Here is a 13,918-nt window from a genome sequence, read left to right as displayed (position 1 = left end):
ATGAGTTGTGCTTCTGGAAGGCTTTATTAAGAAGGATGTTGAGGCATTTACAATCATTAATAGAAAACAAGATGAGAATTTGGGGGCTGGGAAGGGCAAGTCATTTCCATTTTATTTCTTGCAGCCCGTCTTACATACTGAAGTTAAAAATATAACACTGACACCTTTGTCGCACTGTGACAATAAGGATGTCAATGGAGTTCCTCAACATAAAAGTGATAGGATATAATGATCACTAAAAAGTGGAATGACCAGACAACGGAACATAGATAAAAATTTTTAGTAAATGAAGTATTTCAAGTATTTTAAGAAATCTGTCTGATTTTAAACATCCCCTATTACTAGTAGTTTATAAAGATTCAGATAAAAATAGCAAACTGATAAAAGATGGGTTAGAAGTCAAGGTGGATGACTGTTGACTTTGTTCAGTGTCTGAGCTTCCCTGTTACATGAGCTGTAACTTCATTGGGTTGTTTTTCTCTCCTCCTGTACCCATGGTAAATAATCCAAACCTATTTCAATTCTTTCTCTCTTTTTTTGGTGAACCACAAGGCACAAGGAGCTCAGTTCCCTATCAGGGATAGAACCTATGTCCCCTGCAGTGGAAGCATGGAGTCCTAACCATGGACTGCCAGGGAATTCCCTCAAACCTTTCTTATTAAGCTCTGAAACAGCTTCAAAAATCTCCTTTTGGGTGTGAGTGCACAACAGGGTACAATTCCATGAGTTCTGACCATTGTAAACACCTGTAAAACCATCACCACAATTAAAATACAGAATATTTCCATCACTCTCACAAGATTCCTCACATCTCTTTGTACTCCATCCTCCCCTCTGCCCTTGGCCCTAGCCAACCACTCATCTGACTCCTTGGGAAAGACCCTGATGTTGGGAAAGATTGAAGGCAGGAAGAGCAGGGGATAGCAGATGATAAGATGGCTGGATGGCATCACCTACTCCATGGACAGGAGTTTGAGCAAGCTCCGGGAGTCGGTGATACACAGGAAAGCCTGGTGTGCTGAGTCCATGGGGTCGTAAAGAGTCAGACATGACTGAGCAACTGAACTGAGCTGAATTGATCTGTATGATGTTTTTGTCATTACATATATGTTTGCTTTTCTGAAAGCTTATGTAAATAGAATTATACAATATATTCTCTTTTGTATCTGGGTCCTTTTATTTAGTATAATGATTATCAGATTCATCCATAATGCACATGTCACACGCTCATTTTACTCAGGAGGAAAAAGACTAGAATGAATCAGTGAGTTGCCCAAGTTTTAACACAGCTCTCAAGGAACAGTTCTCAGATTCAAACTTAGGTCTTCTCATGGCTAGTCCCATGTTCTTTGCACTATTCCATGTTGCCTCCGTCAAAAGCAGCTACAAAGACAGCTCACTGCCAGCTCCCCTAAGAGGCCCACTGTGTACCCTGCTCAGCAGAATGGCTGCCTCCTGCAGATCTGTGCTGCAGCATGGTACCTCTCACAGCTGCCACCACCAGGAAAATGCCCTGCAAATCAATAATGGAGGTCAGATGGGCAGGTTTTTACATGAGGGCCCACTCACGTTCAATGCAACAAGTATGCACAATGCTCCTTTGTGACAAATCCAGAGAAGGCTAGGTCTCAGCTGTTGGGGTAACAATCAGAAATAGAGTCTTGGAAGAAATCCAGTTGGCAGAAATTCAAATTTTCTTATCCTGGTGGCAGAGAAAATAAACTGGAAGGGGAATTCATGCAACTTTATACACAATTAAGGAAGCTGATTCACATTCCAGGATGTGGATAAGATCCAGCTATTTAACATGTCCCCTCAAACTTTTCATTCATCTATCTAAACTATGTAACTCTACCCACCTAAACTGCCTGAAACTGAACTTGGAATCAGATAACTCTCAATCGTTTAGCTGTGTAACCTTGGGCAAAATCACTTAGTTTCTCTGAGTTTCATTTCCCCCTCTCAAAGGATGTGATAAAATATTTATGTAAAACTAACTTGAAAGTTTTAAAGTACTCCATAAAAATGAAGCCATGCTCTTATTCAGCACTGGGTCACTGTGCCTGGCATGTAAAAGAAGTGCTGACTTATTAGAAACAGATACATCATATTAAAGATTTTTAAAACTATTAAAAGATGGTTTCTATTATTTGATTGATAAAAAGTTGAACATGTAAGAGAATCAAAAGGTAAGAGATTAGAGGTACGGAAATAGAGGAATTATACTTGCAAAATAATTGTAGTACTATGTGTAGGCTTCTACTAACTTAGTATTATTTCATCGATGACAACTGTACAAACACTTTCCTCTCCTTCATTGACAGGTGGATTCTTTTTTTTTTTTGACAGGTGGATTCTATACCACTGCACCAGCAGGGAAGTCCAAACACCTAGTTACTATATATTATATAGAGTTATTAGATGATGCTATATATCAAAATACTAGGGTATAATCTATGTATAATGAACTAGACCAATTTTAGTACAGTTTCATAAGTCTGACAAATATATACTCGTGTAACCACTATATCAATCAAAATATCAATACAACCAAGACAGTCCCATCAAAAGAGTTCCCAGTGCCCCTTGGGAGTCAATCCTCTCCTCCACCCAGGATCCCAGCTAATCTTTGATTTGTTTTCTATCACTATGTCGAGTGTATTTTCTATAATTTTTCATAAAATAAAATCATCTAGTGTCATTGTTAGTTTAAATCTATTTAACATACAAAGACTGAAATTTGGAGGATTTTTCCTTTCTTAGGCCTTTGGGAAAAAGTTAAAATGATCATACTGTTTTTCATAGCTCTTTTTTCACTGACCTAAATGACATCTGCTTTAATAAGGAAAAATTTTCTTAAATCAGTCTAATTTAACAGAAAAATGAATAGTGAAACAAATTTGAAGAAAGTATCACAATCTACTGCTACTTGACTATAAATGTCAATTCAAAATCTCAATTTTCTTTTTTTAAAAAAGTATTTATTTGTTTGGCTGCACCAGGTCTCAGTTGCAGCACACGGGATCTTTGCTGCACCATGTGGGATCTAGTTCCCTGACCAGGATCAAACCCAGGGCCCCTGCATTAGGAGCCCAGAGTCTTAGCCACTGGACCACCAGAGAAGTCCCTTAAGACTATTTAATATTTCCAGTAAAAGTTTTTGCTCACTATAAAAGTAAACAACCTAAATCTAAGGTCTATATATTCCTGGTCAGTCAGAAAAACTGGGAGAAAACTGCCCAAGTTCTAAAGCAGCCAAGCTATTTTCAGTTTATGAAATTCATGTGACATTTCAAATACTTAAATTATCAAAGAGAAAAAGGAAAAAAAGGGTCAATACACCCCCCCATACCATCATTAAACTTTAATAACTTTTTTGAGATATAATTTACATACCATAAAACTCACCCATTTAAAGTGTACAATTCAATAGTTTTTAGTATGTCCACAGAGTTGTGGCAACCATCACCACAATTTTAGAACATTTTTACCACTCCAAAAAGAAACCTGGTATCATTAAATTTTAGACATTACACAAGCATCTAAAAGAGAAAAGCATTTCTCCTAAAACATTTACTTCTATAATTAGCAAAAACAAAATTAACCACAGAAGAAATCAAGAAAATGTACTGAAAATTTCTGCGGAAATTTAAGCTGCGGTCAAGAGCTGTTAAGAATGCACAGGCTGAGTTATTTTTTAGACTCTTGTAGCACAGAATGAAAATCTCAAGAGCTTTGTTTGAATAAATTAGAAGGGCATATCGAACATGTTCCAGGTGGGTGTTTATGGCCATAGTTTTTAAGAAGTAATTCAATATAAGCCTCATAATGCATAAACTGAAGCCAGTTTCATTTTATTAAGAATATTAGGAACTCTACCCTCACTTATTTTAAATAAATCGCCCTGTTTAAAACAGAAAGAAAATCTGATTCATTTGTCCATGTATTTCATAGCATCAAATAATCTGTTATCTTTATAATGTTTAACTGAACAATTCTTTAAAGGGGTATTTATTTTGTTATAAAGAATACAATGAAGAGGAAACTAAAATGTGGCTTTGGGTAACTTTGATGGTAGAAAAAACAAAAGTTGGTAAAATTTGTGTGTCACAGCTTTTTAAAAGAAAAATATTCAAATTTATTTCAGAAATAATCCATGTTCTCAAGTTTAAAAAAATTCACTCCATTAAACAACAAAATTTCAAATTATTTATCTTGAGCAACCCCAGAAACTAAAAGTTCACAAATGCTGGAAATAACCAGATCATGTGTGAGGTAATTAAAAAAACATACACAGTAAAGAGAACTCCTAGATCAAACCTGACAAATACAACTTACAAAGCTCTTTAAAAGACCACTAAATTTAAAAATAAATATTCTGCATGGAAAAGCCTTCTAAGGGCACTTTTAGGAAGTTATTTAAAATATAACTGTAAAAGAGTAATATTTACTTCTAAATATGATCGGATTATGTTAGAGGAAACGTTTTAAATGAAATGGCAGAGAACATAAGGCTTTCTAGAAAAAGAAAATAAGGTGCAGTGAGGCAGGTTATCTTCACTAAGGGTTCTCCCCTTAGGTGTGGAAGAAGAGAAAACAAATTAAAGAAGGCAGAGTTATGGAGAACATTCAGAATAAAGGATTATGGGGGTAAACAACACTGAAAAACTGTGTGGCATTATCCTACAAAGTTGAGTGTTTTTATAGCCTACAACCAAGGCAACTCAACTCTTAGGTATATTCCTTAGAAAAACCTCTGCACATGAGCTTCATGAGGCACACACAGAAAATGTTCAGAGCAGCACTGTTCACAAAAGCCAAAAACAAAATAACCTGAATGCCCAATGGCAGGAGGATAAATAAACTTGGGTATATTCAAACAATGGAACATTATATAACAGTGGTAAGAGAACAAACTATACTAAACAACTTGTCAAATCTCAGAAACATCATGAGGAAAAAAAGAAATCCCAGAAAACAATGTTCCTTTTCCTAAGGCTATGCCAAAGTCTTTGACTGTGTGGATCACAAGAAACTGTGGAAAATTGTGAAAGAGATGGGAATACCAGACCACCTGACCTGCCTCTTGAGAAAACTATACACAGGTCAGGAAGCAACAGTTAGAACTAGACATGGAACAGACTGGTTCCAAATAGGAAAAGGAGGCAGTATATTGTCACCCTGCTTATTTAACTTATATGCAGAGAAATGCTGGGCTGGATGAAGCACAAGCTGGAATCAAGATTGCCGGGAGAAACATCAATAACCTCAGATATGCAGATGTCACCACCCTTATGGCAGAAAGTGAAGAACTAAAGAGCCTCTTGATGAAAGTGAAAGAGGAGAGTGAAAAAGTTGGCTTAAAGCTCAACATTCAGAAAACTAAGATCATGGCATCCGGACCCATCCCTTCATGGCAAACAGATGGGGAAACAGTGGAAACAGTGGCTGACTATTTTTTTGGGCTCCAAAATCACTGCAGATGGAGACTGCAGCCATGAAATTAAAAGACGCTTACCCCTTGGAAGGAAAGTTATGACCAACCTAGACAGCATATTAAAAAGCAGAGACATTACTTTGTCAACAAAGGTACATCTAGTCAAGGCTATGGTTTTTCCAGTAGTAATATATGGATGTGAGAGTTGGACAATAAAGAAAGCTGAGTGCCGAAGAATTGATGCTTTTGAACTGTGGTGTTGGAGAAGACTCTTGAGAGTCCCTTGGACTGCAAGGAGATCCAACCAGTCAGTTCTAAAGGAAATCAGTCCTGAATATTCATTGGAAGGACTGATGTTGAAGCTGAAACTCCAATACTTTGGCCACCTGATGTGAAGAGCTGATTCATTGGAAAAGACCCTGATGCTGGGAAAGATTGAGGGCAGGAGGAGAAGGGGATGACAGAGGATGAGATGGTTGGATGGCATCACCGACTCAACGGACATGAGTTTGGGTAAACTCCGGGAGTTGGTGATGGACAGGGAGGCCTGGTGTGCTGCAGCTCATGGGGTCACAGAGTCGGAAACGACTGAGCGACTGAACTGAACTGAAGGCTTCAAAAGCAAGTAAATCCACTGCATTATTTAAGCATCAAAACAGAAAAGGTAGGATAATGGTTATTTCCGATGGAAGAGCAAGAAAGTGGTGAACAGGAAGAGAATACAGGATATTACCTGCTAGGTCTTAGGTATTTATTCATTTTGTATTATGCTTTGTAACTTACATATATATGCTTCATAATACCCTTTGGAATGCATCACATAATATTTATATTAAAGGGGCAAAAAAGAATCCTACAGCTTTCCTGGTCAACAGAGATCATCCTGTGTATAGCTGATCTAGGACATCAGAGGATGAGATGGCTGGACGGCATCACCAGTGCAATGGATGTGAACTTGGGCAAACTTTGGGAGGTGGCTGAAGGACAGGGAGGCCTGGCATGCTGCAGCCCATGAGATTGCAAAGAGCTGGACAAGACTGGGAGACTGAACAACAACAAAGTCTATCATACTAGGCCCATGAAGGATTTCCTCACACCTTGTAGTCTGGCTTGAATGTTTAAAATTTTTTAAATTGCAATATTTAAAAAGCAGGAACAATTAAAATTAAGTTATGGCTCTACTCTTTAGAAGGACATATATTACCCTATACACCATAGTCCCCCTGCTCCCTATTTCTTTATACCCACCAACTTTATTCATTTTCATTAATTGGTTAGCCCTGTGCACATCAGAGTTTGAGAACTAGGATCTGCTCCAACACCTTCATTTTATCTGAGGCTCTGAATGATTAAGTGACTTGCCTAAGGTCACACAGCTTTGATAGGCTAAACCTCAGTGGTCTTTTCAAACACCTTACTATCTTCCATTTTCTACTTACTGAGTTATGTATGTTTTAAATGAATATACTGTTTCTGAAAGAAAAGCACTCCATAGGCAGGTCAGCAGGCACTAGAACATACTACATGCTCTCATTAATACAGAGGTGATGTGAAATATTATACAAGGACTAAAATAGCTTCTGACTGCCAAGAAGTATTTCTTTATCTGAGTTACCCTAAATTGTGACAATAGCCACTTAAAAAATACTTATCTAGATAACAACTGTATTGAGATACAATTCATATACCATACAACTCACCCATTTAAAGTTTCAAAGCCTTTTAGTATATGCCTTTTTAGTATGTGTAGTACTAAACCATCAATCCATCTGGCCCTAGATAATAATGATCACTTTAAAAAACAAAGTCACACAGTACTGTTAGTAACCGCATACAACACAAATCCAATATTCTCAATGAAACTGCATTAAGATGTTTGTGTACCCTACAATAGGCATAAGATCCCTAATTAAGAACACAAGAATTCAATATTGCCAGTGAAAGGTTAAAAGGTGGCTAATAGAGTATATACTCTTCCTCCAACAAGGGAATTAAGTTATTTCAAGCTCCAGATATTGTTCTATCTATAGACCACTGGTCTTAAGAAAGGGATACTAGACACCTGCTTAAAACAACAGCTGCAAAGGGATAAGAATATATGATTCCTAATGTAATTCTTAAGGCTAGATGTGAATTTTGGGATACAAATCATATGAGTTATACCCAAAAGTACTTTGTGAAAGATTATTTTTGCAACTGGAAAAAAAAAGTTTCAAGGTTTATGGTTAAGTAGCTAATGCTTGGCAATTACCGCAATTTCATTCAAGAGCCCTGCTATGACACTTTAAAATTTCTAAGTTTCTATGCATAACAAAACTGTTGGACTCAGTTATTTTAAAACAGTGCAAGTATTGCTCTCTCTAAATATAGAGGTTTAATTTTGAAAGAATTCCCTGGAACAGGTGGTAACCAATATCAGGTTTAAACTCAGTGTTTTATTTTTTAAACCTTGGCCTAATCCAATTGTGATGGTGCCAGTGGTAAAAAACTTACCTGCCAATGCAGGAGATGCAGACATGGGTTTGATCTTTGGGTTGGGAAGATGCCTGGAGGAGGGCATGGCAACCCCCTCCAGTATTCAAGCCTGGAGAATCCCATGGACAGAGAAGCCTGGCGGGCTACAGTCCACGGGGTCGCACAGAGTTGGACACCACTGAAGCGACAGTGCACACGTACAATCCAATTGTAGATGTTGGTCACTTTCAGATTTGTTACCATTTGGCAGTTATAAAATACTTATCATAAAATATATCCCACATGGTTAATAGCTATTACAATATAGTCATATTGTTTATTGTTAAATAACTTTATGTAATATATAGTTATGGTTTTCTATAAAGATATTGTTGTAGAAAAAATAACGATTACAGTTTTATAAATTACTAAGATGATAAGAGATTTCTTTTACTCAGGGTTATACTCTCTTGGGAACTATTACCACAATGGCACCAGAAATAATTTCTAAAGGAATGATGCTGAGAAAACAAAGAACACTTAAAACAATTCCATTCACTGGGATCTGATGCTGGGAAAGACTGAAGGCGGGAGGAGAAGGGGACGACAGAGGATGAGAGGCTGGATGGCATCACTGACTCAATGGACATAAGTGTGAGTAAACTCTGGAAGTTGGTGATGGACAGGAAGGCCTGGCGTGCTGCAGTCCATGGGGTCTCAAAGAGTCGGACACAACTGAGCAACTGAACTGAACTGAACTGAATTAATTATGCTACTTGATTAATCTTGCAAGACTTTTTGTGAGAGATGGCAATTATCACCTAGCTTTATATAAATGAAACCAATGCAGAGATAATTTATTAAAAACAGCTATATGAATTTGTTTTGACAGCAATCAGATATCTGTATGTTGGCTACACAATTCTATACCACTAGTTCTAACCAATCAAATCTCAACATAAGCAGGTAACTTAAAAGACTATAAAAGACACACTACTGCTCCTCATTGCTTGTGAAATCTCTTCTAGTCGTTTTGGCCTGGATATCGTGCAATATTATTAACCAGCTACTTTCAGAATTTCAGTGTAACTTTATCTCACCTCACAATAAAACTAACCATCTTACAGATATCTTTTCCTCCAACCTGCAGCAAAAATATGCAGGTATAACCATCAAAATATCCTCAAGAGTGAACATTCAAACTATTTGTTAATAACTAAACTCATTAACTCCCCACGAAATCTGTTCCTCCATTTCTCTGTGCCTTGGAGAAGTGGGGGTTGGGGTGAGGTAAGGGACAAAATACCATTTAGTCACTCAGAGCTAAACTGGGAAGCATCTTTAGACTCCTTCTCCTTTAATCCCAAACCTAATCAACATGTCCAGTCAATTTAATCTAAGTATCTGTCACATCTCCCCTTAGATATCCTCATTCCTACTACCACAGGAATGGTTCAGCCTCAGATGGTGGTTCACCTAGATCATCACATGCCTCTTAACTGCTCTTCTTACCTCCAGTTTTGCCCCCTCCAAGCCATCGACTGCACAGGAGAACCAGATCATTATTTTGAAAGCATAGTTATGACCATGCTGCTCCCTTATTTAAAACCTTTCAGTGGCATCCTGTCACCTATCTAAAGGCCAAAGCTGGTTAGCATGTCCTACAAAGCTTCTGATGCTGGGAAAGATTGAGGGCAGAAGGAGAAGGGGGCAACAGAGGATGAAATGGTTGGATGGCATCACTGACTCAATGGACATGAGTTTGAGCAAACTGATAGTACAAGACAGGGAAGCCTAGTGTGGGTCAGTCCAGGGGACCGCAAAGAGTCAGACACAACAACAAGGTCTACAGTCTAGCCCATTCCTCTCCCCACCTCATTCCTCAGTTCAGTCAACTTCTTAGACTGTTATCTTTGCATTTATTCACACTGCACTCTTAAATGGCCTCCTCTGACTCTCATCGAACCTCACTTGAACTTTCTCTTACCCACTGATTAAAACACAAATGAGTTTTATCTGGTCTCCCCAGATGTGGCTGGATTTCCCTTCTATGTTCGTATTATATTTTTTGCATATTTTTATTATTGAAGCTACATTCTATTATAATTATCTATGAGTATGTCTATTTCCTTCACTAGAATAGCATCTTGTGGTCAAGGAATGTGTCTTATTAATCTTTTTATCCCTAGAACCTAAAGAGTCCTGGGAATAATAAACATATAATAATTTTTCAATGCATAAATATCCCTACACTATTTTTAAAACTACAAAAAAGCATTTGATACCACTTGCAGTCACAGGTAGTAAAACTTTTGTATCAGGCATAGTTTGATTACTCAGGAAAACTATAGCAGAGTTGGTGTTTTGACTCACTACTTCTGAGCAAGAAAATGAAAGAAGTTCCTATCACACAAACAAACTGCTATGGACAAAGCTATGGTCACAGTAACAAAAACCTTTCATCTAGTCATTCAAGAAATAGCTTGAAGGTCTTATATGAGCTAGGCTCTTTCTAAACATTGAGGAACAAAACAGGTAAGGTCACTGCCCTCAAGGTACTATTATTTTAATGGAAGGAGATAATCAATAATCAAATAAGCAAGATAATTTCAGATAGTGATAAGTGTGATGAAAAAAATAAAGCAGGATGAAGATTCCACTTTGACACTGGATGATCAGAGACTTCATTCAGAAGAGAATATTTGAGGTGAAATCTGAAATAATGTGAAGGAGTCATTTATGTAAAGATCAAGAGAAAGAACATACCAGGCAAGCACACAGGCCCTAAAGTTGCCCTAAAGCATGACATGAGCAATCAATCAAGAGAAGATCAGTTTGGCTCTAGCACAGTAGATGAAAGGGAAAGTTATACGAGATGACAACAGAAAGGTAGGGGACAGATGAAGTGCAGTCTAGTGGGCCACACAAAGGTGTCTGGAATTTAAAGTGAAGCAGGAAGTCTTTGGAGGATCTTAAGCAGGGGAAAGGACATGATCTTTAAAGTTACTCTGTCAGTTCTGTGGTGGAATGGATCGCAGAGAACGGGCAGAAATGGAGGGAGGGAGATCAGTGGGAAGCTACTGCAGTTAAACAGGCAGAAAATGATAGCGACTTGGAAGAGATTTTTGCTTTTGTGAGGATTAGCTGGGATAATGTAATAAAGTGCTAAATAAGCAATCAAATAACATAAGCACTAAAAAAAAAATACAAGAGTAAGAATAAAAGATATGCATTGGTCTCTGCCTTGAGATCCTGGCACAGAGTTCCTAAAACCCTTGTAACTTCCCAAGCAATAACAGCACTAGGAGTATCTCTTAGTGGCAACTCTGGGTCAGCTCCTGGATGGAAAGACTAAACCACAAAGAGTAGCTTAGAATTTTTCAGCCACTACCTCCTAGTCTCCAGAGATGGGGGAAGGGCTGGCAGGGGAGTTAATAACTGATCACATCTGTATGATCAAGTCTCTGTGAAAATCCCAAAAGGACAGGGTTCAGAGAGCTTTTGGGTTGGTGTATTCATCCACACCGAGAGGGTGACACATCCCAACTCCATAGGCACAGAAGCTCCTGTACTTGAAACCTTCCCAAGACCATGCCCTATGGACCTCTTCATCTGACTGTTATCTGAATCCTTTATCATATCCTTTAACATCATGGTAAACATCAGCATTTCTGAGTTCTGGGAGCTGCTGTAGCAAATTAACTGAACCTGAGGAGGGGGCTTGCGAACTTCCAATTCATAGTCAAATCTGACAGAAGTTGTGGTATCTGAGGACTTACCACTTGTGACTGGTGTCTGAAGTGGTATGGGAGCAGTCTTGTGGGACTAAGCCCTTAACCTCCAGGATCTGACACTACCTCCAGGTAAACAGTGCTGGATTGAGGTAAATTGTAGAACACCCAGCTGGTGTCACGGAGAATTGTTTTGGCAGGGAGAGGGAACCCTGACACATGTGGTTTTTCCCTACACAGGAAAAAAGACATACTGGTGGAAAGCTGAATTTTTCCAATATGAATTATACCTATTAGTTTATGCTTATAGAAAAGTCTTCTTGTTTAATAGGATGATGAACATCAAAGTCCTTGAGACATGATCTTGGGAAGTATATAATGACTACAACACTCAAAGTACAAGAAGTAGAAATCCATCACTCATTTAACAAAATTTGTTGACGACCTACTCTGAACAAATTATGAATAGGTTTGCTGAGCGAGCGCAGGAAACTGGATTAATTCATCAGTTAAAGTGAAGAGATCTGAGAAGAATAGCAGAGAAAGAAACTGCTATTCCTCCTCAATTGGAAGATAAAGAGAACCATACCCTAGTTTGCCCCAAGGCCATACCATGAATAGTTTTTTCATCTTTAATAAGATTTTCATTAACTACAGAAACCAAAAGTCTTTAATGAAGTGGTATGTAGGTAGTACATACTGTACTATGCTAAGAAAAATGTATATTTATATAAAGCCCTTGATACAGTGCTTTTCACAGAGTAAATGCTCAATAATGTTAGCTATTAATTACCTCCAGCTGTATGGTCTTCGGAAGGCTGAGTGTGTGATCTCTACCTGCCAACAACTGCTTGACTAAATTGATAATAGAGCCACAGGACTTCTAATTTAACCTTTTGATTTTCCACATGGAAAAAGAGAAATCTAAAAGAGCTAAATGACCTGCAAAGCCAGCCATAGTGAGTGAGTTAGAGCCAAGACCAAACTCTGAATCCCCAGTCGGGTTTCCATTACATGTCACAGGTCTGTGGCTTAACTATAAGGTTTTATTCAAACTTTCACAGGAAAGTAATTAAGAACAGAGCTGCTATACCTTTTTCAATCCTTTTATTAAAGTCAGCACTGAGCTATGATTTTTATATAAGAATCAACAAAGCATAATGGCAACATATAGTCTTATGAGTTAAAAACGAAACAACAGTCTTGGTAATACAATTCTATCAGGGACACCTGATAAATGGAAAGGCTACCAGAGCAGCTGTTATATGTGCTCAAGTAGACTACAAGCAGAATACAAATACAAAAGAGAAAAAGATTTAAATAAAACGTTTTCCAAAACACACTGAAAATGTGACAATAGTTGTGGGTCACTAAGAAACTGAGATTATGTCTCCTGGCATACAGCAACAACAGAAGGGTTTGTTTTAAGCAACACTAAGAGAAAGTTCAATAAAAACTGGGAGACCAAGACTAAAAGCCGTAAGGTAGGAAGAGTTCCAGTAAGCAACCAAAAAGTTCTCCATTTCACAGAGTGGAAAGGCCAACCGTGAACTTCCAGGTCCTTGTGCATATGAGATTAGAATGCCCTCCTCCTAGTTCTATAAAAATTAAAAAATAATCTCTGTAAGGGAGGGAAAACAGGGCAGGGCATAAAGAGGAATCCAATCTATTTGTGGTGACTTAAATTCAACTCAACAAATATTTCCTGAAAAATCTACTATGTGTGAAACATGCAAGATGCTTGCCTTGCCTTAGAGACTTCAGAATTACATGGGAGAAGGGAGAAGAACGCGGTTCACAGAAATACACAAATAACCCAAGGCAGAACAGAAGCACTCCAAGAGAGGTTCCAGTCAGGGCTATGGGTCCAAAAGCAAGACTCCGAGACTCAGAAAAAGTTTCACGGGAGAAGTGGGGAAGAAGGGTAGGCGAGTGGGTGAATGGCCGACCGGGAGACGTCAACTCCCGGTTTCCTTTACAACTGCCCGCCTCTTCACGCGCTCGGCGGGCTCCCTGCTCACCCTCTCCGGCGGAGGCAGGCACTAAGGCTCTCGACCAGGCCAACCCGCCTTGATTCTCTTCCGCCATTTCTCACCTCGGAGGCTTCCAAATTCCTCCTCGGTCAACCTTGTCTGAAGACTGAAGACAACGCTGAGAGGAGAAAGCCCCAAGGCGGGCGACTTGAGCCTTCTCAGCTCACAAGCTGGAGGCTGCGGCCAGGCCTCATCCCCATGGCAACGCCCCCAAGCGCCGGTTCGAACGCCCGCGCCGACGCCCGCGCGCCGGCAGTCCCACA

The 13,918-nt window shown here is 38.8% G+C and overlaps 1 protein-coding gene across 2 annotated transcripts in view; it reads right to left on the bottom strand.

The window, feature by feature from the left end:
* Positions 1-13,913, bottom strand: part of KIF24 (kinesin family member 24) — a 63,757-nt gene extending 49,844 nt beyond the window's left edge. Inside the window, exon 1 of one of the 2 annotated variants that reach the window (XM_070459603.1) lies at positions 13,718-13,913. The gene's annotated coding sequence lies outside the window, so the exon portion shown is untranslated. The remainder of the gene's footprint in view (positions 1-13,717) is intronic. The other variant, XM_070459602.1, reaches the window with a different exon arrangement.
* Positions 13,914-13,918: the final 5 nt, after the last annotated feature.

Source organism: Odocoileus virginianus, chromosome 31 (assembly GCF_023699985.2).
Source record: "Odocoileus virginianus isolate 20LAN1187 ecotype Illinois chromosome 31, Ovbor_1.2, whole genome shotgun sequence".
In the NCBI taxonomy this organism is placed as follows: Eukaryota; Metazoa; Chordata; class Mammalia; order Artiodactyla; family Cervidae; genus Odocoileus; species Odocoileus virginianus.
Note: the sequence above shows the minus strand (reverse complement) of the source record. Positions and strands in the feature narration are given on the sequence as shown.